A 25,437-nucleotide genomic window follows, 5' to 3' on the forward strand; every position below is an offset into this window, starting at 1 on the left:
CAAAGGTAGATGATGATCTTGAGCTTCCACTTTGAACTTGATGGTGACACAGAGCCATGTGCTGTGTGCACATTGTCAGCTGTGCCTACCCAGAAGAACTGTCCTTCCCAAAACCCGCTGAAAGTCAGTCATCTCCCTAGAGAGGGACTTGGAGGCAATAAGCAGTAACTATTTGAATTTTTCCCCTGTAGAGAAGCTTTGTCTCTCAAGAGTGTCCCTAATTGGTCATTAGTCCTCTAGGAGTTCCCAGTTTCAAGCTTACGCATAATTTGAACAAATTCATCATACTCTTCATCCTACCCAGCCTCACTCTGCCTTAGCATCTCCCCTGACCCTCAAATGCCTACTACATCTTGATCACCAAGGAGATGGAGATGGGGGTGTTGCCAGCATAGTTAAAGCCCCTTTGACCTGTTAGATTGGGTTTTTTTGTTTTGTTTTGTTTTTTGGTCCATTGGCTGTTTACCTCTTGGTACAGTGGCTACTTTTCTCACACCCACCAGATCAAATTCATTTTTCTAGATCCAGCCATCCTGCCTTTCCATCAGCTCTATCTCTTGGACAAACTCACTTTATAGGCAAGCCCATTCTTATGACACCTGAAAAGTATGGAAGTTGACAGAGGGTGGTCATTGAACAGAGTCAGACAGTCCTTGCCAGAATGTCCAGTCTACTGGGGGACAGAGGCAAGAGCCTTCAAGTTCACCAGCACCATCCTCAGTTGGCAAAGGAGAAAGGAGTTTAGGTTCACGTCGCTTCTGTTGTTTGAGAGAATTTCCACGCACCATTAGCATCAAAGATTTCCTAATCTTACAAATGAGGAAACCGAGGGCACATATGGCTGAGTTTCTTGTTAGTAGCCACACAATATTAAACGAAAAAAGAAACCCAGCTCTTTCTGCCTCTGCAAACTGGGGAGCTTCCTCGTACATCGTGCTCCTTCAAATAATGGTGGCAGGAAGGCAGATAGCTACTAAAGACACCCTTCAAAAGTCAGGGAAAAAAAGGAATGGAGATATGCGTATAATGAGACGATATTTCAATGAGGATTTGATTATTGATTTAAATACACATTATGTATGTGTATATACATACAACACACACACACAAACACACACCGGGTCTCTGCATATCCAATTTTTTGTTTGTTTGTTTCTCTCCAAGAGAATGGATGACATTTAGGAGAATTTCATTAAAGGTTCAAAAAATGATTCTTCCCCCATCAATATTTACCTGAATCATCATTACCATCACCTGCTCATCAGTTTTTGCTGTGTGGACAGAGAGGAGATTAGGGAAGCCTTAGTGGGTCTGGAATCATTACATTCTGGGAACTGTCTGAGGAGAAATCGTGTGTGACGCCTTTGCTTTGAAAGATCGCACCCGTTTCAGCTTGGCCGCAGCAACTCGCAGCAGCCCCTTCCCAAAGGGGCAGCAGCAGAGACCCCAACCCTCAAGCTCTTTCTCTTGCTCCATCTTTTTTTTTTTAAATGTTATGTATGGTATAAATTATGCAGACTTTAAATATTACCCATGCCATTTTTACTGTCTCATTTAAACAGGAGTTTTGATTAAATAATATATTTATGGAGTGGAATTCAGTAACAGGCATAAATTACCAGGAGCTTAGACGTTTATCGTCTACCATTGACCCGAAATCCTCTTAATGAAAATCTCAGCAACTTGGTTTAAATTCAATGCAGAGAATATTAATTACCCTAGATAAAGATACATATTTATAATATATAGTAACTACTTAATATATATACATGTATATATAAAGCTAAGTAAAACTTTGGACAAAGTTCTACCTTATTTGTGACTCTGGATAATTTACTGAGTTGCCATTTTAAACAAAACTGGCTCAGAATAATGACTCATGTTACAGGCAAGACTGAGGGATTTGTTTGTGAGGGAAGAGCTGTGGTTTTCATATAGCAACTTGCGAAACTTAGTTAAAAAAGAGAAATATTCCTCATTCCACAACCCCACTGAACATCCACACAAAAGACAGGAAGGAAACAAAACATTCATTGAGTGTCTGATAATTCCAGAATATTTGTAATGTACCTCATTTAATCCTACCAGGATCTCCCCAGGTCATGATCGAGGCTCAGAGATTTCAGGCACCACTGATGATAAGAACAATGACAAGAACAGCGACAGATTAGATAGATAGATAGGTAGATAGATAGATAGGCAGACAGATAGACAGACAGACAGACAGATAGATAAGAATAGTAACAGTAGTGATAGGTATATTTTCTGGCCCCTTACTCTTTTCTGGGTAATGTTCTAAGTACTCTGTTCACTTAACCCTCATGACAGCACTATGATTTGTTTTCAAGATCATTTCCATTTTACATATGAAGATACCTAAGAATAGAAAGACTAAACATGGGAGTTCCCATCATGGCTCGGTGGTAACAAACCCAACTAGCATCCATAAGGATGCAGGTTCGATCCCTGGCCTCGCTCAGTGGGTTAAGGATCTGGTGTTACCGTGAGCCATGGTGTAGGTCACAGATATGGCTTGGATCCTGTGTTGCTGTGGCCTGTGTAAGAGAGCAGCTATAGCTCCAATTGGACCCCTGGCCTGGGAACCTCCATATGCCACATGTGGGGCCGTTGAACAAACAAACAAACAAACAAAACACTAAACATGTGTCCAGGAATCCTTGGTGGCTTTGCTGTGGGTGTTGGCTGCTGCAGAAAAGGAGAAACTCATATTTTCTTTCTATAGTTTGTGTACTACCCGTTTCTTCCCAGATTCCTGCTAGATATGCACACAAGAGGTTAAAAAGAACAAGAGAACAAGCCAAAGGCTGAAGATGTGGAACTCAGGAGAAGACAGAGAATTCCCAAAACTGAGAAGGTAACTCAGAGCAGGACCTAGGTAGGAAAAGGTTGCTGGATAGCCCATGGGTAATTGTGTACCACAAACTTGACCTTTTTTTTTCTCTTTTTTTCTTTTTTTTTTTTTTTTTAGGGCCATATCTGCAGCATATGGAAGTTCCAGGGTTAGGGGTTTAACTGGAGCTGTAGCTGACAGCCTACACCACAGTCACAGCAACACCACATCTGAGCCACCATCTGTGACCTATACTGCAACTCAGAGGAACACCAGATCCTTAACCCACTGATCGAGGCCAGGGATCAAACCCAGCCACATCCTCATGGACACTATGTCAGGTACTTAACCTTCTGAGCCACAACAGGAACTCTACAAAGTTGGCATTTATATGGAGTAAATTCCTGCCAAGATTAAAAAAAAAAAAAAAAAAAAGGTAATCATGACAAGGGTGGTTTAGCTTGGTGTCATGCTTTTGAAATGTTTTCATAGGAAGCCCTTCCAGTTATGTCTTTTGATTCATGGGAGGAAAGCCAAACTTGTCCTATCCTAAAGACTATTCCTAATTGATTGGTGGGGACTGTTGCAAGTAGTGTGGAGAGGACTATTCAATCATCAAAGCTACGTCCAGGCTCAGTAATGGTGCAGAATCTATCAGTGCAGTAATCTATTAGTAATGTCTGCTATGAATGCAGAAAAGCACCCAGGAGCCACATATTTGCAGACCTTATCAGTGACATTCATAGTGTCTCCATGAAGGAATCAGGACATGTACCATTATCTGCTTTTTACAGTGAGGACAAACTGAAGCTCCATGAGATAAAATGTCTACGCATGTCCAGTGCTTAGACTACTTCATGCCAGAAACAATTAAGCATAAAAAACTACAACTCCTAACATCCCCCAATTATTTCATGTTGCTGGACACACAGTAGGGGGCAGATGCCCATAGAATTAGTACCCCCCCAAAAAAAACCTGAGACAATACAGATCCTTGCTTTATTAATCCAACACTTCCTGTGTCTTGTAATTTCAGAATGATGGAAAGGAGGTCCATTCAACCTGAAAATAACTGCAAGACAACAAGCAGGAGGGCATATTTTCAGGGGAAGCTTCAGTCTTCAAAGAGTGGACCTGGGAGTTAGGAGTGGTTGACTGCATAGCCTTAATCAGCCCTGATGACCCTAAACTCCATGGGTCCATTGAGGGAGTTCAGGGCTGGCCATCCCAAAATATATCACTGTGGCATAAGGATTAGTTTCTATTTAAAGTTATTTAAGAAACAACTTGTGCAAGAAGGACACTTGATTCCCCTCTGTCTCTCTGAAAGCAAGAAATAAATCTCTCATGTGAAAGGTACTCTCTCTGTACCAGAAGAACAGAAGGCATCCTTATCACCAAACATAGAGAATTTAGAGCTGAAACCTATATAAACAAACCTTGTTATTTCTACACTAATATACTACCCCAAGCCCACACTTCTTTGTCTTGTCCATTCTTTACAGATGTATTGTTTCTTGGTCTAAAAAGCATAAAAGCTGCCCGCATTGGTCACTTCTTTGAGCCTCATATTTTTATGAGTTCCTGTCTGCACAAATAACATCTGTTTTTCTCCTGTGTATTCGTCTTCAGTCACTTTAATTATTAGACCAGCTAAAGACCTTAGAAGAGAAGAAAGGAAACATCTTCCTCCCCTCCATCACCCTAGCCTGTGAAACAGCTGAGAAAGAGGCAAATCTGACTAGTCCAAGCACTGATAATATATAAAGAAACAAAGGCCACAGATACCTCTTAACGCTGTTCAGAACTTGGCATAATACAGCTCTGTGGAAACACAGGATGTGCATGGGATTGCTTCTAATAATTTGATATTTTTGAGCCAGGGACAAACTCAATTATTTTCAGACCAAGTAAATATCTGCAAAGGAACATGCCCAACAATCCTAGACAAGCTTGCTTCCTGCCAGAATTTGAGGGAAGGCACACTTAGCATTTTCATGTTGGATGTGTCACCAGGTATATTTTCCTGCAGGTGTGGTTAATACACATCTTTGCCACCAAGCTGGGATTTAGAGAACAATGAGCTCATCTGGGCATTAATCTTATTTTTCTACTCTGAGAAGTCAACCCACAATTTTTTTTTTTAACCATAAATTTAAGTCGTTCAAGATGTCCACAGGTTGATTAGTTTTTTTAAGGTGTTTGAGCCCAGTTTCTTCGTGCAAGTGGGGAAGCAGAAGCTGCCCTCAGTAACAGCATTAGCCAGATCCCATTCGCCTGGATAGGGGGCATGGTCAAAACCTGCAAAACTCCAAATTAGCAAAGCCTATATATATTGCTTTTTAGGGCCACACCCACGGCACATGGAAGTTCCCAGGCTAGGGGTCCAATGGGAACTACAGCTGCTGGCCTACGCCACAGCCACAGCAACATGGGGTCCGAGCTGCATCTGTGACCTACACCTAACACCACAGCACATGGCAATGCCAGATCCTTAACCCAGTGAGAGTGGCCAGGGATCGAACCTGCATTCTCATGGATTGTTAACCGCTGAGCCACAAAGGGGACTCCCAAGTAAAGCGCATATTATTAGGGCTTTCCTACAGAGTATCCAATATACTTTAAACAGTTCCTAGCAGCCAGTTTGCTTGGCCAGGTATTTCCTCAAGAAATATCCATGCTAGAATTCTTATCCTTTAGAGTAAAATCATTAAAATACTGACAAAAGAAGTGATCAGCTTCAAAGTTCCCGTCGTGGCACAGTGGAAACGATTCTGACTAGTATCCATGAGGACGAAAGTTTGATCACTGGCCTTGCTCAGTGGGTTAAGGATCCGGCATTGCCATGAGCTGTGGTGGAGGTTGCAGACATGGCTCAGAGCCCGCATTGCTGTGACTGTGGTGTAGGCCGGTGGCTACAGCTCCAATTCGACCCTTAGCCTGGGAACCTCCATATGCCATGGGAGCAGCCCTAAAAAGACACACACACACACACACACACACACACACAATGAAGAAGAAGAAGAAAAGAAAAAGAAATGATAAGCTTCAAAAAAAAAAAAATCCCGTGTGTGTGTGTGGGGGGGGGGTGGTGGTTGTGGGTGTGGGTAACGAATGAGGGTAAAATCAGAGAAAGGATTAGCCACAAATCAGCAATTGTCGAATCTGGGTGACAGGTACATTGGGAATTCATTATAGTACGCTCTCTAATTTTTTAATAGATAAATTTGGAATTTTCTGGAATGGAAATTTAGGAAAATACCATCATTTTTGGAATATTTAAAGGTTACCTTATTGGCTGGTGGGTCTTAAAAATTCCAGAGACCAGCTTAAAACTGGCTCTTACTGTCATCTTTTCTGGGCATTATATGCTTTGAAAGGGTCATATTTTGATGAGCTTTGCATTACCCATATGGCACAGAATTAAGAATTTAGGATTTGCCAAGCTCATATCCTATCCTATGATCTGTGACTTTTTTAAAGGTTATAATTGGATGGTATTCTCTCTAGGAACCTTAGTTTGTTTCTATACAATGGGAGGTAACAGTTGCACTTGCGTTATGGGGCTTCTGTGTATATTTCATATGTATGTCTAGTGCTTATACTACGGCATGCAGGAAACAATTAAGCATGAAAAATTACAGCTCCTAGCATCCCCAAATTGTTTCACATAGTAGGGAGTCTATTAGTCAATGCTGGACACATAGTAAGGAGTCTATTTGTCAATGCTGTAAGAAGGAAAAATATAATAATAAGAGGAGAAATTCTAATCAATTGTATCCAGTTAGGTGTTCCCTAAATTTCACAAAGTCATGAAGAAAGTTTTGTTTGTTTGTTTGCATTCATGCATTCTCTCATTGCGAGTCAGTTCAGCATCTTGGTAATTAAAACAAATAACTTGCATTTCCAATGAACTTAGTGTCATAAAAGGGAAGGCAATTACTCAACTCTGATTCAGACTGAATATGCAGCATGCCTTAATTTATTCTAATTTAATATTCAAAAGAATATCCTTAAGGTAATATCCTTCCACAGCTCACCACGACTGCAACACACCAAATTAAGGCCAGCATCCATCAAGTGCATGAGAGCTGAACCCCCAGAGTAGAAAGCAACCTCAGATCTGAGGAAACGCCCGGAGTCAGCCGGGTGTAGGCAGAACACCCTTGTGCACTGAGAAGACACCCTCTTGCCTTTATCCAAACTTAGCTCATTAACCCCTCGATATGCAATCAGTGCCCCGGTGTAAGCAAAGCAGACATATTTACACTTCGAAGCAGACCTGTGCTCAGTCACACAAACCCAAGGGCTCCACTAGGAGCTGATGTGCAGGAAAACATCCTTCCTGTCTGGGATCTAAACCAGAGCTACCCCAGCCCGGAGAATTCCACACACACTTGTGGCATGTCCTGGAGACAAGTCCACTCTTCTAACCTCTTGTCCAGGCATTTTCCATTCTTCTGGTTAAAATAAGGTGGACATTTCACTTGGCTGCCGCTGTGATTGTCAGAACTGCTGATCATCCTTTGAATAAGGCGGGTCCAGTTCAGGAATAAGATGTCCACGGAGAGAGAGAGAGTGTGTGTGAGTTTGTGTATGCATGTGTGTGTGTGTGTGTGTGCACGCACATGCATGCACATGTATGCTCATGCACTGGCATGAAGTATACATTGCAAATATTCAAAGATGGCAGATGATTATACAGATTGCATGTATTCATTGCATGTGTGTTATCTATCACTGTGAGACAAATTACCCCCAAACTTTGAGTGGCTTAAAAACAACAAAAATAATTTATTCTCGCATAATTTCTGCAGGTCAGGAATTCAGACAGAACACTGTAGACAGATGGTCTTTGCCCCACTATGTTAGAGATCTCAGCTGGAAGACTAAGACTAGGGGTGGTGGAGAAGGGAGGCTGAAATCAGCTAGAGGTTTGGTTGGGCTTGGAGGATTTCCTTCTAAGGTGTCTCACAGGTGGGCAAGTTGGGGCTGGCTGTCGGCAGGAGGCCTCAGTTCCTCCTCCTATGCTCTTCCCACAGGCTGCCTGAGGATCCAGGTACCAGGCATCCTTCTTGGTGATTTTTGCTGGATAGCCAGGTGATGAGACACAGCAGTTCTCAATTTCCACCAACATCATTCTTTTTAAAAAATTTACTTTTTGAATTGTGTAACATATATATAATGCCATTTTATCCATTTTTTTAAAGTGTACAATTCTGGAGTTCCCGTCGTGGCGCAGTGGTTAACGAATCCGACTAGGAACCATGAGGTTGCGGATTCGGTCCCCGCCCTTGCTCAGTGGGTCAACGATCCGGCGTTGCCGTGAGCTGTGGTGTAGACACGGCTTGGATCCCGCATTGCTGTGGCTCTGGCGTAGGCCGATGGCTACAGCTCCGATTGGACCCCTAGCCTGGGAATCTCCATATGCTGCGGGAGCGGCCCAATAAATAGCAAAAAGACAGAAAAATAAATAAATAAATAAATAAATAAAGTGTACAATTCTGTGCTATTAAGGACATTCACCTTGCAAACTCTGTCCCCATTAAATGATAACTTCCATTTCCTCTTCTTCCAGTCTCTGACCACCACCATTCGACCTCCTGTGTCTATGAACTTGGCTATGCTGTGGACCTCATATAAAAGGAATCATACAGTGTGTGCCTTGTTGAGACTGGCTTATCTCCCTTAGCACAATGTCTTCATAGTTCATCTTTGTTGTAAGATGTATCAGAGTCTCCTTCCTTCTTAAAGCTGAATCACATTCCAGTGTCTGGATCTAACACATTTCTTCATCCCCTGATGGGCACTTGGGTTGGTCTGGCCTTTTAAGTATGTGAATAATTCTGCTATGCACGTGGGATCTCTTTCAGATCCTGCTCGGAAGTGGAATTGCTGGATCATATAGTAATTCTATTTTTACTTATTCATTTTTGAGACACCGCACTGTTTACCTTACCACCAGCAATGCACAGGGGTTTACGTTTCTCCACATCTTCGCCAACACTTATTTTCAGTTTGTTTTTGTCCTGTAATCACCCTCCTAATGCGAATTAAGTGGTGGCTCAGGGTGGTTTCGATTTGCATTTCCCTCACAATGAGGGATGGGGGACACAGAGCATCTGTTCCTGTGTACATCTGCATATCTTCTTTGGAGAAAAGTCTACTCAAGTCCTTTTCCCATTGTTGAACTGGGTGGTTGGTTCTTCACCATGGTGGTGTTGTAGGGGGTCTCTATCTAATATAAGGGGCATTAATTCCCAGTTAGATATGTGGGGATACTTTTTTTTTTCTCCTCCTCATCCCTCTAGCACAGAGTGAGAGGCAGACATGGAGCCTCTCACCACTCAAGAGCAAGCAGGCAGTTAACCAGCAAAATTGGCTGGGGGCAGATTTGCTTTGGGAGAACAGGAGACGGTGCCAGGGTGCTGAGAGAACAGGAGAGAGATCTCACACACTCTGTCCCCCCCCCCACCCCCGTTCTTGGACAGATTGGCAAGAATCAGCTTGCTTACCCACAGACCCAAGGTAAGAAACATACAGTGGGCACTTTCTTCCCACCTCACTTTCTGTTTCCCACAATAATGGCTAAAGCAGCGTTTTTAAAATGTAGGTCAGGATAAAAAGAGATTTAACTTTTAATGTTTGAATTAAAACAGCATGAGCAACTTCCTTGAATACAATGAAAAAAAAAAAAAAAACTACAGGATATTCCCTGAAACAATCCTTTCTTACTCTTTTCCTCTGCATTTCATAAATAATAAATGTGTTAAAAAAAGAACCCCGTAGTAATACATCCTCTAATACACTAGTTATGCAAGCTGGATATAACTCTAAGAATCCCTAAATGTGAGAAAAATTGAATTTGGTGGTACTTTTTTTTAAGCTAAAAATTAAATTTCCCCGGCACCATGCAGACCTTTTCCCTCACAGCTATAGTCATAACTGGATTTTTAAGCCTTCTGAAAACATTGTGGTTTGCAATAAAGCAAAACACTGTCTCAAAAACTGCTTAGAATACAGAAAAGCACACTTCTGATGTGTACCCGAGGGCCGCTGTTTACCCCGCGGAGGCATTGAAGTGGCTTGTGGATGGCATTTAGAGCACTGCGACACTTGCACTGGGGCTCGGACCACACCCCTGTCTTCATATTACAAATTAAAAATATGAGCTTCATCCCTTGCAAGTTACCAGCAAAGTGGTCTTCCCAGCATCCTACCCCTTTGGCAACCCTTAGCACGCACTCCTCTGTGCCGAAAGTTAGGAGCCAAGAAGTGCTTAGAACACCCTTGGCTTCCAAGCCTGGAATGCTGTTGGCTCTGAAGGTAGTGGGGTGTCCAGAAGATGCTTAATAAAGTATTGGAGGGCTGCAGTGTGGACCCGTGAATAAAACACTAGACTGGGAAAGAGGGGAAGCAAGCCGCTTTCCTGGCATCTCCCTAACTCACTCGAATCTGCACTCTTGGAACTCCAGCATGTGTGTGTGCGTGGGCAGGTCTGACGCTCGGTGAGTATCTTTACTTCCCAATGACATGAGATGAATCTGCTTTGGGGACTTGCTGCCTAGCTCTTTGACAACAGATGCTCTACTGGGCCACATTTCTAAGTTATAGTTGTGATAATGGCAATGATGATGGTGATGATACTGGCGGTGGTGTTGGTGATGATGATGGTGATGGTGGTTATGAGGATGGAGATGATGATGATAATGATGGTGACGGTGATGATGGTGATGATGATGGTAATGATATTGATACTGATGGTGATGGTGATGGAGATGATGGAGATGATGATGATGATGGTGACGGTGATGATGCTGGTGATGTTGGAGATGATGATGCTGGAGATGCTGGTGATGACCATGGTGATGATGATGGTGATGACAGTGATAATGATGGTGATGGTGATGGAGATGGGGATGGAGATGATGATGATAATGATGGTGATGATGGTGATGATGATGGTGATGATGTGATGGTGATGGAGATGATGATGATAATGATGGTGACGGTGATGCTGGTGATGATGATGGAGATGATGATGATAATGATGGTGACGGTGTTGATGGTGATGATGATGGTGATGATGATGGTGATGACGATGATGGTGATGGAGATGATGGTGATGATTATGATAGTGGTGATGATGGTGATGATGATGGAGATGGTGATGATGATGGAGATGATGGTTATGATGATGGAGATGCTTGGAGGTGTTGGTGATAATGATGGTGAACGTGGTGATGATGAGGATGGTGATGGTGATGTCTTGGTAATGGCGGTGGTAATGGCGGTGGTAAGTGGCTGATTTTTTAGCAGTTTGTTATTGTTCTCTGTGTGTCTGTGTGTGTATTCACAGTGGAGGAAAAGAAGAAAAGCAAACACTTGTGATGATGAAGAACACATATGCACTGTGACTGACTGGCATTCTTTACAGTTCTTTACTTCCCACTTTGACTTCATGCTCCCTCCAACATTTGAGGGCTATTTTATGAAGACTCTTATACAAATGAAATTTCGTGAGAGATCTTGGGAGCTACAGGTTAACTGTCTAACACATCAATGATCCCAAGGAATTTATAATCTCCTTGGGCCAACCATGTTGCCCCAGAAAAAGTGATTACGGAAGGCAAGAGTCTGCATAATTAATATACTAAAGGAGTCTTGTTTCTGAGTTCAAGGCTCTTTGCTCAAGCACAAGCTGAGTTCTCTGCTGCCAGCAGTCCTTGCAATCTCTGCCCTAAAAGTGTCACTTGCTGGCTCCAAAAATCAAGGCTCTCTCTTCCTCTTTTCTTCCCTCCCTCTTCCTCCATGTCCCCCCCACTCTGATCCAACGTTCATAACCTTGGCTGTGAGTTTGAAAAATATGACGCCTAGGGATCCCCAGACCAATTAAATCAAAATCTTTGGAGGGTAGGACCCAGACATCAATCTTTTCTAACACTCCCCAGGCTATGCCAGTGCACAGCCAACACTGAGAAACCTAATCATGTACACTAAGAATGATGCCATCTGCTGAAGGGTTTGAGAGCCACAGAGTAAAGTGGCAGCTCTCAATCAGCTGGGGGTTCCAGCTTAAGTTGGGGAAATCATAATGGAGAGCTTGGTGTGCGGGTGAAGAGCTGCAGTAGCAAAGTGGCAGCTCAGCAGGACGTCTTAGGCAATTGCACTCATTGTCACCACCAGCATTATCGGCAGCACTAGATTATTATTTCACCCAGAAACAATCTGCTGTGGGATCAACAGGAATCCATCTCCTTTAGTGTTAAGTTTCTGGCTCTCCAATTTGGCTCAATTCAGCAGAACAAACTTCAGCCATGAAACCTGAAGGTTCCAGGTCTTCTGAGGGCTCTGAGTTACAAAGATGGATAAGCCTCCTGCTGTACCTGAGACTTGCCCTCCAGCTGCAGGGAAGCTGGGTGATGGTGGCCAAAATCACCATTATTATTTGAGAAACAGCCCCTGTTTATCAAGCCCTGGCTCTAAATCAGGCACAGTTCTAGGCAGCGAGGACACAGAAGTGAATACAGCAGAAGGGAAGCAAAAAAGAAGCCTCTGAACTTGCTTTGGTCTGTAGGGAAAGAAAGAAAGAGGTGAAATATTTTTTTGCAAGAGATCCTCCTGTTAAGTGAGGCTGTGATAAAGCATTTGCTTCCACTGGAGCTTGAGGGACTGGCAGCAGCAGCCTGACCAGGGAAGTTAGAAATTCAAAATCTTGAGTCCCACCTAGATCTGGGGATGCAGATATCTGAGGGTGGGGGCCCCCCAAGGTTTTCAAGGGGTGCCTGTGTAAACTGGAGTTTGAGAAAAGAGTTCAGGGAATCAGGTATGCAAGGGTTAATAACCAAGGGTGGTGCTTCAGCCACTGCTCTGGGAAAGCTGGCTGCCAAAGGCTTGAGGGAGGGAACAATCACATTCCAGGAACAAGGAAAAGCACAGATTAGCATATCCTGGGGGAATTCCTGCAAGGAGGAAGCACAGAGTTTAAATGAAAAATAAAAATAAAGAAGAGCCACGTGGGTTTTAATTTATTTACCTGTTTATTTTTTTCTGTATTGGCATGGGATGGAGAGCTCCAGATTGAAATGCTACTTTTAAGAACTCAAGGGACCCAGAAGAAGCATTTAAACATTGAGTCCTTGAGATGTGAATTCTCTTTTACCCATTCTCAAAGGGAAGAAGAGCCAAGGCGTCTTTACCTTAAATATGCACAGATGTTCCTTCAGACTACAAAGCTGTGCCTTTCCCACCTTCAAGAAGCAGGGAGCCCTGGGCTCCCCGCAGGAGAGTAATGGAGGAGAAGGGGACCTCATTATTTTTGAAGAGTCTGCAGAAGTTCCTGCCCACCCGCCATGCTCCCATTTTCCAAAAAGTCTCCCAGGCTTACAGCCTCTCTGGTCACTGCAAATGCCATCAACTTCCAAACTGCTGGACCTAATAATCTACATCTGACCAGAAGCAGGGGAAATTCTGACACATGTCCAGTGGTGAGGACCCCAAAGAAACCATGGTCCCCCGATACAAAACTCAATGTCCAGAGTCATTGGCAATTGCGGATTTGGAGACCATTTTGGTTGTGGTTCATAGACAAAGTGGAGAGAGAGCTGACCTCCAGGATTTAAAGATACCTTTAGGTTATTTATGCAAAAATAAAAGAATACACGACTGTACGACAACATAAAATGACTTAAGAGAAATCGAATTACAGTTTAAAAATCATACAGCTTCACAAGGAACTCACCACAGATCACTGGACGAGGCTTATTTTACTGACATTTCCAAGGAATTATACCTATTGGAGAAGACTGCATTCTTTGCCTGTCAGCCTGTGCAGATATGTTTACAAACCAACTTTGACACACTTACCATCAAATATGTGATCAAATGCAAGCCTTTAATACATCTGAGGCATCCAAATATTTTGATAACCATCCAAATGAAACTGACAACCCTTAGAACTCAACCCAGTCAGAAGCCAGGAGAGGACTTGAACCCACTGTTTTTAAATTACAATCACTCACCCGGTGTCTGGAACTACTGCTTTCAGGTTCGTCATGTCTCGGTGCAGAAGGAATTCAGTGAGAGACAAAGTGATCAGCAAGAAATAGATTCATTAAGATAGGATTTTGTGAGAGATGCAAGCGGGCAGGCAAGGAGGCTCTGTCCTGAGCATCAGGTGGGCTACAGTTTTATAATTCAAGGAGAGTGGGGAGGGTTAGCGTTAGGGTTAGGGAAGAACCTCTCCCTCTTTCTTCAAGTAGACATCAGGCTTCCATCATCAGCTTCTCCTTTGTATCTGGTAAGAAAGTATGTGACCCTATGAGGTCAAACTAGGACTGTCATGGTGCTTGTTCAGATCAGGTGGTAACAGATGCTAAAATATGTGGTATCATCTCAGGTTCCTGTATGATGAGGGTCTCCATCTTTGGAAGGTCATGTTTCCTTTAAATCCCTGTCCTTGGTCCTAAGGATCATTATCTTGCAGAACTTGAATGCAGGCCTCATTTTATCTTTCCCTTAATGACCTAAGCCTTTTATTTATGGCTTTATAGTTAAGCAAGCCTGCTTCGTTCTGATGGCTTTCTTGAGCAAATACTAACTTAACAGTGGTCTCTCAAAGTTCTCTAGCTTTCCCTCTTTATCTATGGTCCCCTACTGGGACGTCTACAACTATCCTACTCCATCCCTATCACAAGTATTTATGGATGACCTACTATGTGCCAGTGATGGCTTTTTCACTGAAGATTTGCCCGTGAGTAAAACACCCAAATCTCTGCCTTCGTGACACTCACATTCTAGTTGGAGGAGGGAGGGTTTGAGACAATAAAAAAGAGTGACTGACTGTAGAGTATATCCAATGATAAGTGCTAGGGGAGGACAAGGACCCATGGAAAGGGAGGAGGATGGGAGTAGTTACCATGTTAAGACCAAGAGGCTAGGACTTGAGTCACATCCTTTTGTAGGTGGGGAAGAGCAGGTTCAAAAGGATTGAGTCTCTTGCTACAGCCGCATGGCTTGTAGGTGATGGGACATTTATTTGAATCTAAAGGACCATGCTTAATTATTGTGTTAGGGAACTGCTGACTGAATCTGCCCACCTTGGCCAGCCAGGATGGCAGCCACTTGCCTGAGTTGTCTCACAGCAGGAGGCTTGAATAAGGAACGTGGTGCTGCCCTGAGGATTAAGGAGAGGGCATGGGAGGGGCCAATGGGAGGGAGGAGATGACCAACCCCCCAGGATCCTTGGCGCTGGACTCCATCTTGGCTGAGAGGTGTGCAGGCCACCAGGAAGGACCCTGAGCCAGATCAAATATGGGCCAAACATGATGATTGGACAGAGACAACCTGGAAACTAACCCCATTCCCATAAAACCAGAGATTCCAAGCCATGTGGCAGAGCAGTTCTCCCGGATTCTCTAAATCTACTGTTTTCTGCCTGGGTGCCCTTTCCTAAAAAGTCCTTTAGCTTTATCAGCATGTAATAAACCAAGCAGGACACTGCAGAGCTCCTGGGCACTGGCCTTTCTGTGTCCCCCATTTCTTATTTGCAAGGAATAGGCTTTAGCCTCCATGACCTTCCAAGTTCCAAAGGTCAGGTTCAAACAGTTGCTAATTAGGGAAGGGAGGGGATGCAGAGACCAGGGAGGAGCCATCAAGAGACAATAGTGCAGCCTTGGGGCAGGGTCCTGGTTCCTCTTCAAGGAATATACATAACAATATTTGCAGAACTGAAACCCCCAACAAATGAAAGCCAGAGAGGAGGACCACCAGAACATGTCCAGGGGCCAGTGAACACCAACTCTGAAGAAGAAGGAAAGCTTGCTTCTACCCTGATCCTTATCTGCAGCCCCATTTTTTTACTCCCAAACTATAAAACCACTGCCTATTCAAACAGTATGAAGGTACATCAGAAAACTAAATATAGAACTACCATATGACCCAGCAATCCCACTCCTGGGCACATTTCTGGACAAAACTTCCATTCAAAAAGATACATGCACCCCTCTGTTCATTGCAGCACTATTCACAACAGCTAAGGTGTAGAAACAACCTAAACTTCCATGAACAGATGAATGGGTTAAGAAGATGTGGTACACTTATACCATGGAATAGTACTGAGCCATAAAAAAGAACAAAATAATGTCATTTGCAGCAACATGGATGCAACTAGGGATTCTCATGTTAAGTGAAGACATAAAGTGAAAGACAAACACCATATGATATCACTTATATGTGGAATCTAAAATATGACACAAATGAACATATCTACAGAACAGAAACAAACTCATGGACGTAGAGAACAGTCTTGTGGTTGCCAAGGGGTAGGGGGAGGGACTAGGATGGACTGGGAGTTTGGGGTTAGTAGATATAAACTACTACATTTAGAATGGATAAGTAATGAGGTCTTACTGTATAGCACAGGGAATTATATCCATCATCAGTTGTGATAGACAGACCATGATGGAAGATAATTTGAGGAAAAGAATGTGTATGTATATATGCATAACTGGGTCACTTTGCTGTATAGCAGAAATTGACAGAACATCATAAATCAACTATAATAAAAATTTTTTTTAATAAAATAAAAACCAGGGAATTCCTATTGTGGCACAGTGGAAATGAATCCAACTAGTATCCATGAGATTCAATCCCTGGCCTCGCTCAGTGGGTCTGGGATCTGGTGTTGCCGTGAGCTGTGGTGTAGGTCATAGACACAGCTTGGATCCTGCATTGCTGTGGCTATGGCTTAGGCTGGCAGCTGTAGCTCCAATTTGACCCCTAGCCTGGGAACTTCCACATGCTGAGGGTGTGGCCCTTAAAAAAAAGCAAAAAATAAAATAAAATAAAATAAAAGCTAGTGAAAATAAATAAATAAAATACCCACTTCCTAGTCTCTTCCAAAGGGGGACACAGTCTTTAGGGGGCCTGCTGTGGCCTCCTTTGCCTGTCAAAGCAATAAAGCTATTTGTTTTTTCTCCTTCACCTAACACTCTGTGTCCACATTTCTATTCAGCACTGGTGGACAGATGCTGAGGTTCAGCAACAGTGTGCCCCCTGAGACAATTCAGTTCTGAGTGTCAGACAAGAGCCCTGGAAGGACTCCGATGTCTGTGATTCTGACCGCTTCCCTGGTCCCCTAGCACTTCAGAGCCCGGAAGGGATACATGTAGGGGTGATGGGCAGGGGGTGCGCTGCCTTCCTCCAGGCACCCCTGCAGATCCATCCTCTGCCCATGGCTGCCTGCCCTGGAGGATGACCAGCAGGGCATCATAATAGGATGCAAGTCCTTCTTGCAAGTTGTTGGTCTGGACCAATGGGGAGTTCAGGCAAGTGAGGAGAGAGGAAGGAGGGGAAGCCAGGGTATTTATTCCCAAGAGTTTTAGGCCAGCTGCCTCCCTGTCCCCTCTGAGTTCTGGAAACCACTGCCCTTCATTGTCCTCCAGGCTTAAGGGTGATAACATCTTTTATTTGAATAGCCCAGGGCACTCACTGTTTCTGGTTCCCTTATACCCATAGAGAGATAAGCATCCTGTTTGTTAAACTCTCTTCAAATCACCATATTTGGTTGTGTTCTTGCTAGCCATCACCAACAACGACCAAAGGAAATACAGATACATTGTTTAATGTCACTGAAGCACACCTGGAAATGTGGATGTTCACAACATCTGTGCTTTATGGCACCTTCTAACTTAGTCCCTACCTGGAGATGAAGGCTGGCTTACCCATTGGTTATTTATAGTTGCCATACAATAAGGCGATTGGAGGAAGATGCTTCTACCTTCTCAGAGGCTTCCGAATTTTTGGAGTGGTGGAGGCTATCAGGTTAAAACCTGGTCTGAGTTCACTCCACACTCACCTGGCCTAGAAGGGCTATAAAATTCACATTCAACAGCCAGCAAGTAAAAGAATTACAGATTCATTTATCCCTTGAAATACAAGCCACCTCTTTGCTGGGAATCTAAACCCAGACATAGGAAAATAAAGCATGTTCATTGTGGAAAAATACTGCAAAGAAAACAAACAGAAAGACTGGCAACCACTCTTAAATTCAGGAAGAGGTGTTACAGTCTGCTAATGCAGAGAGCAAAAGACTGCATTCACTGCACTGGGCAGACTGGCGGGGGTTCTAAAAGCCAGCCAGCCCTGGGCAGCAGTAAACGAGATTCCCCGTTACCACTCAGTACTCAGAAACAAAAGCCAGTGCATTCTAATTTAGAACTAGACCTCATGCTTTTCTGAGGTCTAGTCCATGCCTTAGATTTCCCTATCAGCAAGAACCACTGAGTTTCATGTATCTTGGGGGTCACACCGTGCCGCATGCGGATGGCGCCTCCTGGAGCTGGGCAGTGCACAGCCTGTGTGGGAATACAAGCTGGCTGAAATCAGATTGGTGATGAATCTGGCTAATAATTACAGCTACCAGTGAATGAGAGCAATTAGATGCATTAAGGATCTTCTGGGTGTCAGGTATCATGCTAGGAGCTTTGTGCTTGTTCTAATTCATACGATATTTCAGTGAGGTAGACAGGCTTTCAAGTGATCCTCAATGATACCTGACTTCAGGTGTTCATGCCCTGGTGTAATGTCCTTTACTTGGATGTAGGCAGGATTTGTGACTCGCTTCCAATCAATAGAATGTGGCAAAGGTGATGGAAAGTCAGACTATGATTATGAGAGACGATAGATAGATAGATAGATAGATAGATAGACAGACAGACAGACAGACAGACGGATGGATAGATGGACAGATGGCTAGATACACAGATACACAGATAATTTTGTTTCTTCCTCCACTGCTGGGCTTGAAGAAGCAAGCTGCCATGTCATGAGAGAGTCACTGGTGAAGGTCAAGGGGGAAGGAAAACTAGCTGGTCTTGATGTGCTGATGGCAGCATCTAGGAGCTGAGAGCTGCTTCTGGCCAAGCACCAGCAAGAAGCCAAGACCCTCAAGCTCACAATCACAAGGAAATAAATTGCATCAACCACCCTACTGAGCTTGGAAGCACATCTATCACCAGTCAAGCCTCCAGGTGAGAACACAGCCCACCTGACCTGTGCCCTTCATCCTTGTGAGACCCTGGGCAGAGGATCCAGCTGAATTCAGCCAAACTCCACTAAGATCGGACCCATAGAAACTGTGAGATAATAAATGTGTGTCAAGCTATTCACTGTGCGGTGATTTGTAGCACAGGATGGAATATGCATGCATTTGGTGAAGTCAGTAGTAATATCACTTCCCAGATGAAGAAATGGTACTTTGGGGACTTTCAGAAATGCAGCCAAGGTCACACAGCCAGTGAATGGCACTGAGCTTGAACCAAGGTCTGCAAAGCTCTGAGGTCTGCAGGCTTCCCCACGACCCCCTGAGATTCTATACTCCACTCTCTGAAGTGCAGCCCCAGAATCTGTTCTCTGCCAGTCATAGCAGGGGGGTTGAACAGTGTCCTCTGAAAGATATGTTTGTATCCCAGCCTCTGATAGCTGTGAATGAAATCTTACTTGGAAATAAGGTCTTTGCAGATGTGATTATACTAAGGATCTTGAGATGAGGTCATCCTGGACTTAGGGTGGGCCCTAGATCCAATGAGGAGTGTCCCTAGACAAAGCTGAGAGGACACACACAGGTGCAGGAGCAAAGGCCATGTGAAGATGGAGACAGAGATGCGACTGATGCAGCCACAAGCCAGGAATGGCAGGATCACCTGGAGCCACCAGAACTTAAGAGAGAGAGAGGTTGGGAGTCTTTTCTCCCTAAGCCTCTGGAAGGAACCATCCTCACACCTTGATTTTGGACAAGTAGCCTCCACACCTGCGAAAGGACACCCTTCTCTTGTTTCAAGCTACCCCATTTGTGGCCATTTGTTACAGCGGCCTTAGGAAACCAACACAAAAGCCTCTGGTGTCCTTGGTGCTTTATTAACACTAGGATCTAGCTTCCTAAAGATCAACTTAAATAAGTCATTCCTGCCTTGAGGAAGCAAGAGAGACAGTGGAAAGGGCTCTGGTTTCAGGCAGAAGATTGGAGACCTCATCACAGCTGTATCATGGCCAAGTCATTCAGCCTCCTGGGTATCCTTCTCCTTCCCCATGCTGTAAATGATCCCTCCCAGTTACAGCATCAGTGGGTTTATCGTGGCGATAACTGATTTGGGGTGTCAATTTGACTGGTCTAAGGAATGCCCAGGTCGCTGATAAAACACTATTTTGGGCTGTGTCTGTGACAGTGTTTTTGGAAGAGATTAGTTTTTGAATCTGTAGGCTGAGTAGACGAGACGGCTCTCCCCCTTGCTGGTGGACCTCACCCAATCGGAGGGCCAGACAAGAACAAAATACATGGAAGAGAGAGAAATGTGCCCTCTTGCTGGAACTGGGACATCCACCTTCTCAAGTGGGGAATCAGACAGGACTTGCGAGGCGCCACCAAAACTCTAATCAGACTTATAATCTAGAAGGCTGATCCCTCTCCCAACAATGAGCTGTCTTGGAGACCAGTTAAACAGTCATTTGTCATGGGATGTTTCTTTACAACTTCCCCCTACACCTACTCCAAACCATTACCCACATTAAGGAGACTGTCTCCCCCTCACCCTTGAATACTGACTTCCCCCAAGAACAAAGCTGTGCTAAAAATAAAAAGTACTTCTTTTGCTATATAACTAACTGCTCCCTAAGTGGCGGGGAGCCTGAGTTTTCTCTCAGTGCTCCTGGCCGGTCTGTTGGTCAATAAAACTTGCTTGAAGTCTCAGCGCCCCAGCCTCCTGCCTCTTCTTTATTTTCAGAGCTTACACGTCTCCCCTACTCTGAGACATCAGGGCTCCTGGTTCTGGGGCCTTAGGACCCAGACTAGGACCAGGACTTACTCCATGAGTCCCCTCAGGCTCCTGGGTTTGAATGGAACCTACACTGCCTACTCTCCTGGGCCTCCCACGTGCAAACAGCAAATGGCAGGACCTCTCAGTGTCCATACTTATATGAGCCAGACTCTCATAATATATCTCCTTCTATATGTCTCCACATATCCTATTGGTTCTGTTTCTCTGGAGACCCTACCACAATCATCTATATTGATTTCCAGCTCCCACTCTCAATGACGTCAGGGGGATTTTCAGTCATGTATACCAGTGTTTCTTTTAAAACAAGCTTCATGGCGGAAGGATTACAGAGGTGCATTTAAGACTATGGGTGCTGGACTGTGGTTCCCACGTTGACTTATGAGCTGTGTGATGCTGAGAAGCTTACTACAATGCTCTGTACTTCAGGTTTTGTTTTGATTTGGTTTTGGGTTTTCAGCTACAAAATGCAGCTAATTATAGTACCCCATAAGGTTATTTTGAGGAATTAATCTGGAGAAGTGAACACATGTAAAATCCATGATAAATAGGAATCACTCAATAAACACAAGCTATGATTAAATAGAGAAATGATGCTTAACACAAGACCTCTTATAGCCAATTAGAGTGTTTTTCTTCCTCTCCTGTTCCATTCCCTTCTCCTTCTCTTTCATCATCTCTTACTTGGGGGAAGGGCTAAGTCTGCATTTCTTGAAATCAAAATATGTGTTTATTGATGACAAATGCCTATACTCAATGCCCGTGCATATTTCCATGCCTGTGATTAATTAATTAATTAAGCATCATGTAAACAGGAAATTGTTGCTTCAGCTTATCTGCATTCAGAGGTCAGGGAGTAATTTCTTTCTCTGGAAGGACCACAGATCTCTCTCGTTAGGTGGGATTCTCACCAAGAGGGGAGAGGGTTTCAGAAAATAAGCAATTCATGTTTATGTCCCAGGTTACTCATTCATTAATTGATGCCTCTGGAGGTGGGGAGGGAATTGCAACATGAAAGTTACGAATTGAGGATTCAGGCAGACATTTATTTAATTAACAATTAATTTGATTGGATTTAAGATGGCTTTACCTGGTATTTATGAAGTCCTCCTATAGCCATAGTTTATAAATGTTAGCAGGTGCCAGGATCACCTGGGTAGCTTGATAAAGATTCAGATGCACTGGCTCCAAGCCCAGATGATCTGACTCAGTAGGTCTGGAGTGGAACCCCCACATCTGCATGCTTAACAGATTTCTAAGTGGGTCTCCTACAGGTCCCCCCTGAGACCCTCCTTGGGAAACAAAGCCATAGAGAGATACGCAGGATGCCTGCATCCCTCTGAAGCCTTGTGCCAGCTTTCCATCCTCCCTGGTACTTTTCCAGAATTCCCGATGAAGGATGAAGCAAGTCCTACTCAGGACACTCTTCTGTGAAAGGCAGCTGATTGTCTGCAGCTGGGGGAAGGAGTGCACTGAGGTTATGAAATATTTCCACCTGGGATGCTGAAGTTCCCGGCAAAGCGATGCAGAGAGTCTATTCATCAAATACTGTACAGCCCCCACTTCAAGATGAGCAAATTCAATCTGGAATATCTTAGCCCTTGCCTGCGTGTAGAAGACAGGGAGGGAGCTTGTGTTCGATCTCACTCCTTTCATGCCGGGAGAGAGGGCTGCACTTAGGAAAATGAACAGTATTAGCATTGATCTTCCTTTGGGGCAAAATATTTCCACCGACTCACTTCCTTCCTTTCTGATTTAAAGAAGGAGGAGACAGAAATGGATGTATTCCCCAAGTGGAGCACATCAAGGACGAAAGCATTTTAAAAATGTCTTTATACAATATAGAGCTACGCTCACGTTCAGAAACTGTTTCACTATGATCCCATGTACTAGTTTCACCAGACTGGCTTTGACACCAGGTGCTGTGTCCCCTCCTGAGTGTGCTTGTTACGAGTGAGTACCCTAATAACTTGACTCAACATACAATAGCCAGGACAGACTCTATGCAGCAAGAATAGGAACCAAGGCTATAACTGGGATTTTCCACATAAATACAAATCAAGAACAGAGATTCAGTCTGTCCTGGGACCTTGAAAACAAAGAAACAAACCAAAAAATCATTTGCAAAAAGAAAAATAATATTAATAGTTGGAAAGACTGTAGAAATGCTAGTTTCCAAAGCTGCTGATGGGTAAAATGTGAGATGAGGGAGAACAGAATTGAGTGACTAGGTCGTTTCTTGTGTCATGGAGAGGTGATGTCTAGAACCAGGAAAAGGCCAAGTCAGCCTCCTGCAGTTGTCTTAAAGACTCATGGAGGTCTTCCAAAGAAATAATAGTGGAAATGAACTTGTTAGTCATGTGATGAGAGATGAAGGGGGTGATGCATTCATTTGATGTGTTGTACCTGCTAATAATCAACCCATCACGAAGGATGGACTGAATAAAGCACTAATAGAAGGGAGTCCAATTCCATGTGGAATGCTGGGTGTACTCTTTATACTGACTTTGGGGACTAAAACCTCCATTTCTTGATCGGTAAAATGGAGACAATACATATTACAGCAGGGCTGTCCACTAAAAACATAATGTGAGCCCCTGATACAATTTTACATTTCTAATAGCCACAGCAAGAAAATGTAAATAAGAAAACAGAAAGAGATTCACATGGAAAATAAACTTATGATTACCAAAGGGGAGAGAGGGAAGGGGTAAATCAGAAGGTTGGGATTGATATATATACATTGCTATATATAAAATAGATAAACAATAAGGACTTACTGTATAGCATAGGTAACAACACTTAATATTTTGTAATAACCTATAAGGGAAAAGAATCTGGAAAACAATATACATATGTATATATAAATACACACACACACATATACATCTACATGTAGATATATATGTGATATATCTATATGTAGATTATATATATATACATAAAACTGAAACACGTTCCTATACATTTGAAACTAACATGACATTGCAAATCAACTATACTTCAATTTAAAAAAATAAGCAAATGGTGTGGGTTGCAGGCCCAGCTCAGATCCTGCATTGCTGTGGCTGTGGCATAGGCTGGCAGCTCCAATTTGACCCCTAGCCTGGGAACTTCCATATTCTGTGGGTGTGGCCCTAAAAAGACCAAAAAAGAAAAAGAAAAGAAAAGAAAATAGTAAATAAGAAACAGGTGAAATAAAAGTTAATGATGTATTTCATTTAACAAAATATTATGAAAATATTCTCATTTCAACCTTTAATTAATCTGAAAACTGTGAATAGATATTTTCCATTCTTTTCACATGATGCTTTTGAAATCTGGGATACAGTTTACCTGGACAGCACCTCTCAGTCTGGAATAGGCACATTTCAAGGTGCTCAGCAGCCCCACGTGGCCGGTGGCTCTGGTATGAGACAGTATAGATGGGCTGCATTTACAATGCATATGAAAAGAAATTGGGCATGTAATACATTTCTATCAATATAGTAGGTATGTGATACATAGTTGCCATTATTGTTATGATTAGCACTTAAGTGTGCAGTGGAAATGGAGAGAGCTATAAAGCCTGTCTGCAAATGGAGACATCCATATGGGCTTGATGAAATGTTTAGCGGTCCAAGACAACATGATTGGACAAGGGCAGTGTATTGAGTTTCTAAGAAACTACATACGTTTGGCTTTTAACTTCAATAGGGTATAGGAGCGTCTATACATTTGCTCAGAACACTACGTTCTACCCATGTAAACATGTATCCTACAACATAACTATGAAAATTATCAGCAGAATATACTTTATTCCTTTCCTTTTTTTCAACTGACTTGTAGCAGTCAAAAAGAGGGAAAAATCATGGCCCAGGTACAAGATGAAATCCAGTTTTCAAGGATGGGTAAGAATTGGGTGGGCAGAAAAGCAGCTGGAAGGAAATACAGTTTAAGGAGGGATGCATAAGCAGGAAGTGGCAGAACGGTTGCAGGTGAGATGATGACCAAGAAAAGTTGTGATAGCCTATAGGGTTACAAGGAGAAAGGCCATATAACTGAACCACTTTGTGGTACAGCAGAAATTAACGCCACACTGTAAATCAGCTCTACTTCAATCATAAGAACCAGTCATTTACCAGTCAACACTGTAATACCGGTGTTGGGATACCCTGGGCTAGACAGCCACAAAGGTCCCGCTTAGCCCTCAAATTACTATTATTATTATTTTCTTTCGTACTGCAATATGCAGCCAACAATCCACTGAGGAATAAATACGCTAAACGCAGTGAGGCCTTTTAGAAGGAAATTACGATCTGGTCTGAAATCAGAAAGGCGCTTATTATGTTCACATTTCCTTCACAGCAGCATGCAGACCGATCATTCCAAATATTTTAGCGCTGGACGGATTAGCCATAAAACAAAAGATGGGTTTCCAACCTGGGCCACAACACTGCTTTTGCTTAATGTTTCTGGCCACGTCAAGTAGAACATTCTCATAAAGTGCAATGCATGCATTAGCTGCAGAGTATAAATCATCCATAATTACAATATCCTTCACCCCAAGAGGCCTTTAGTGTTTCCTTTATAAAAGTTACACAGTTGAGACCTACACCTGGCTAATAGATCAGCCCTCCCTGAAAATACAATTATGCCCCATGCAGGGCAGGGAAGTAGTTTTGCATGCCTGCTGTCGCCGCGTGTTTCACACACAGTGGTTCCCCACAATGGACTTAACTGCTGGCTGCCCAGAAGCTCTGTGTAGGAGAGGAT

At 43.3% G+C, this 25,437-nt stretch overlaps 1 protein-coding gene across 11 annotated transcripts in view; it reads right to left on the reverse strand.

Moving 5' to 3' along the window:
- Positions 1–25,437, reverse strand: part of RBFOX1 (RNA binding protein, fox-1 homolog 1) — a 2,271,070-nt gene that overhangs the window by 749,313 nt on the left and 1,496,320 nt on the right. The gene's annotated exons all lie outside the window — the stretch shown is intronic.

This window comes from Sus scrofa, chromosome 3, assembly GCF_000003025.6.
Source record: "Sus scrofa isolate TJ Tabasco breed Duroc chromosome 3, Sscrofa11.1, whole genome shotgun sequence".
Taxonomy (NCBI): domain Eukaryota; kingdom Metazoa; phylum Chordata; class Mammalia; order Artiodactyla; family Suidae; genus Sus; species Sus scrofa.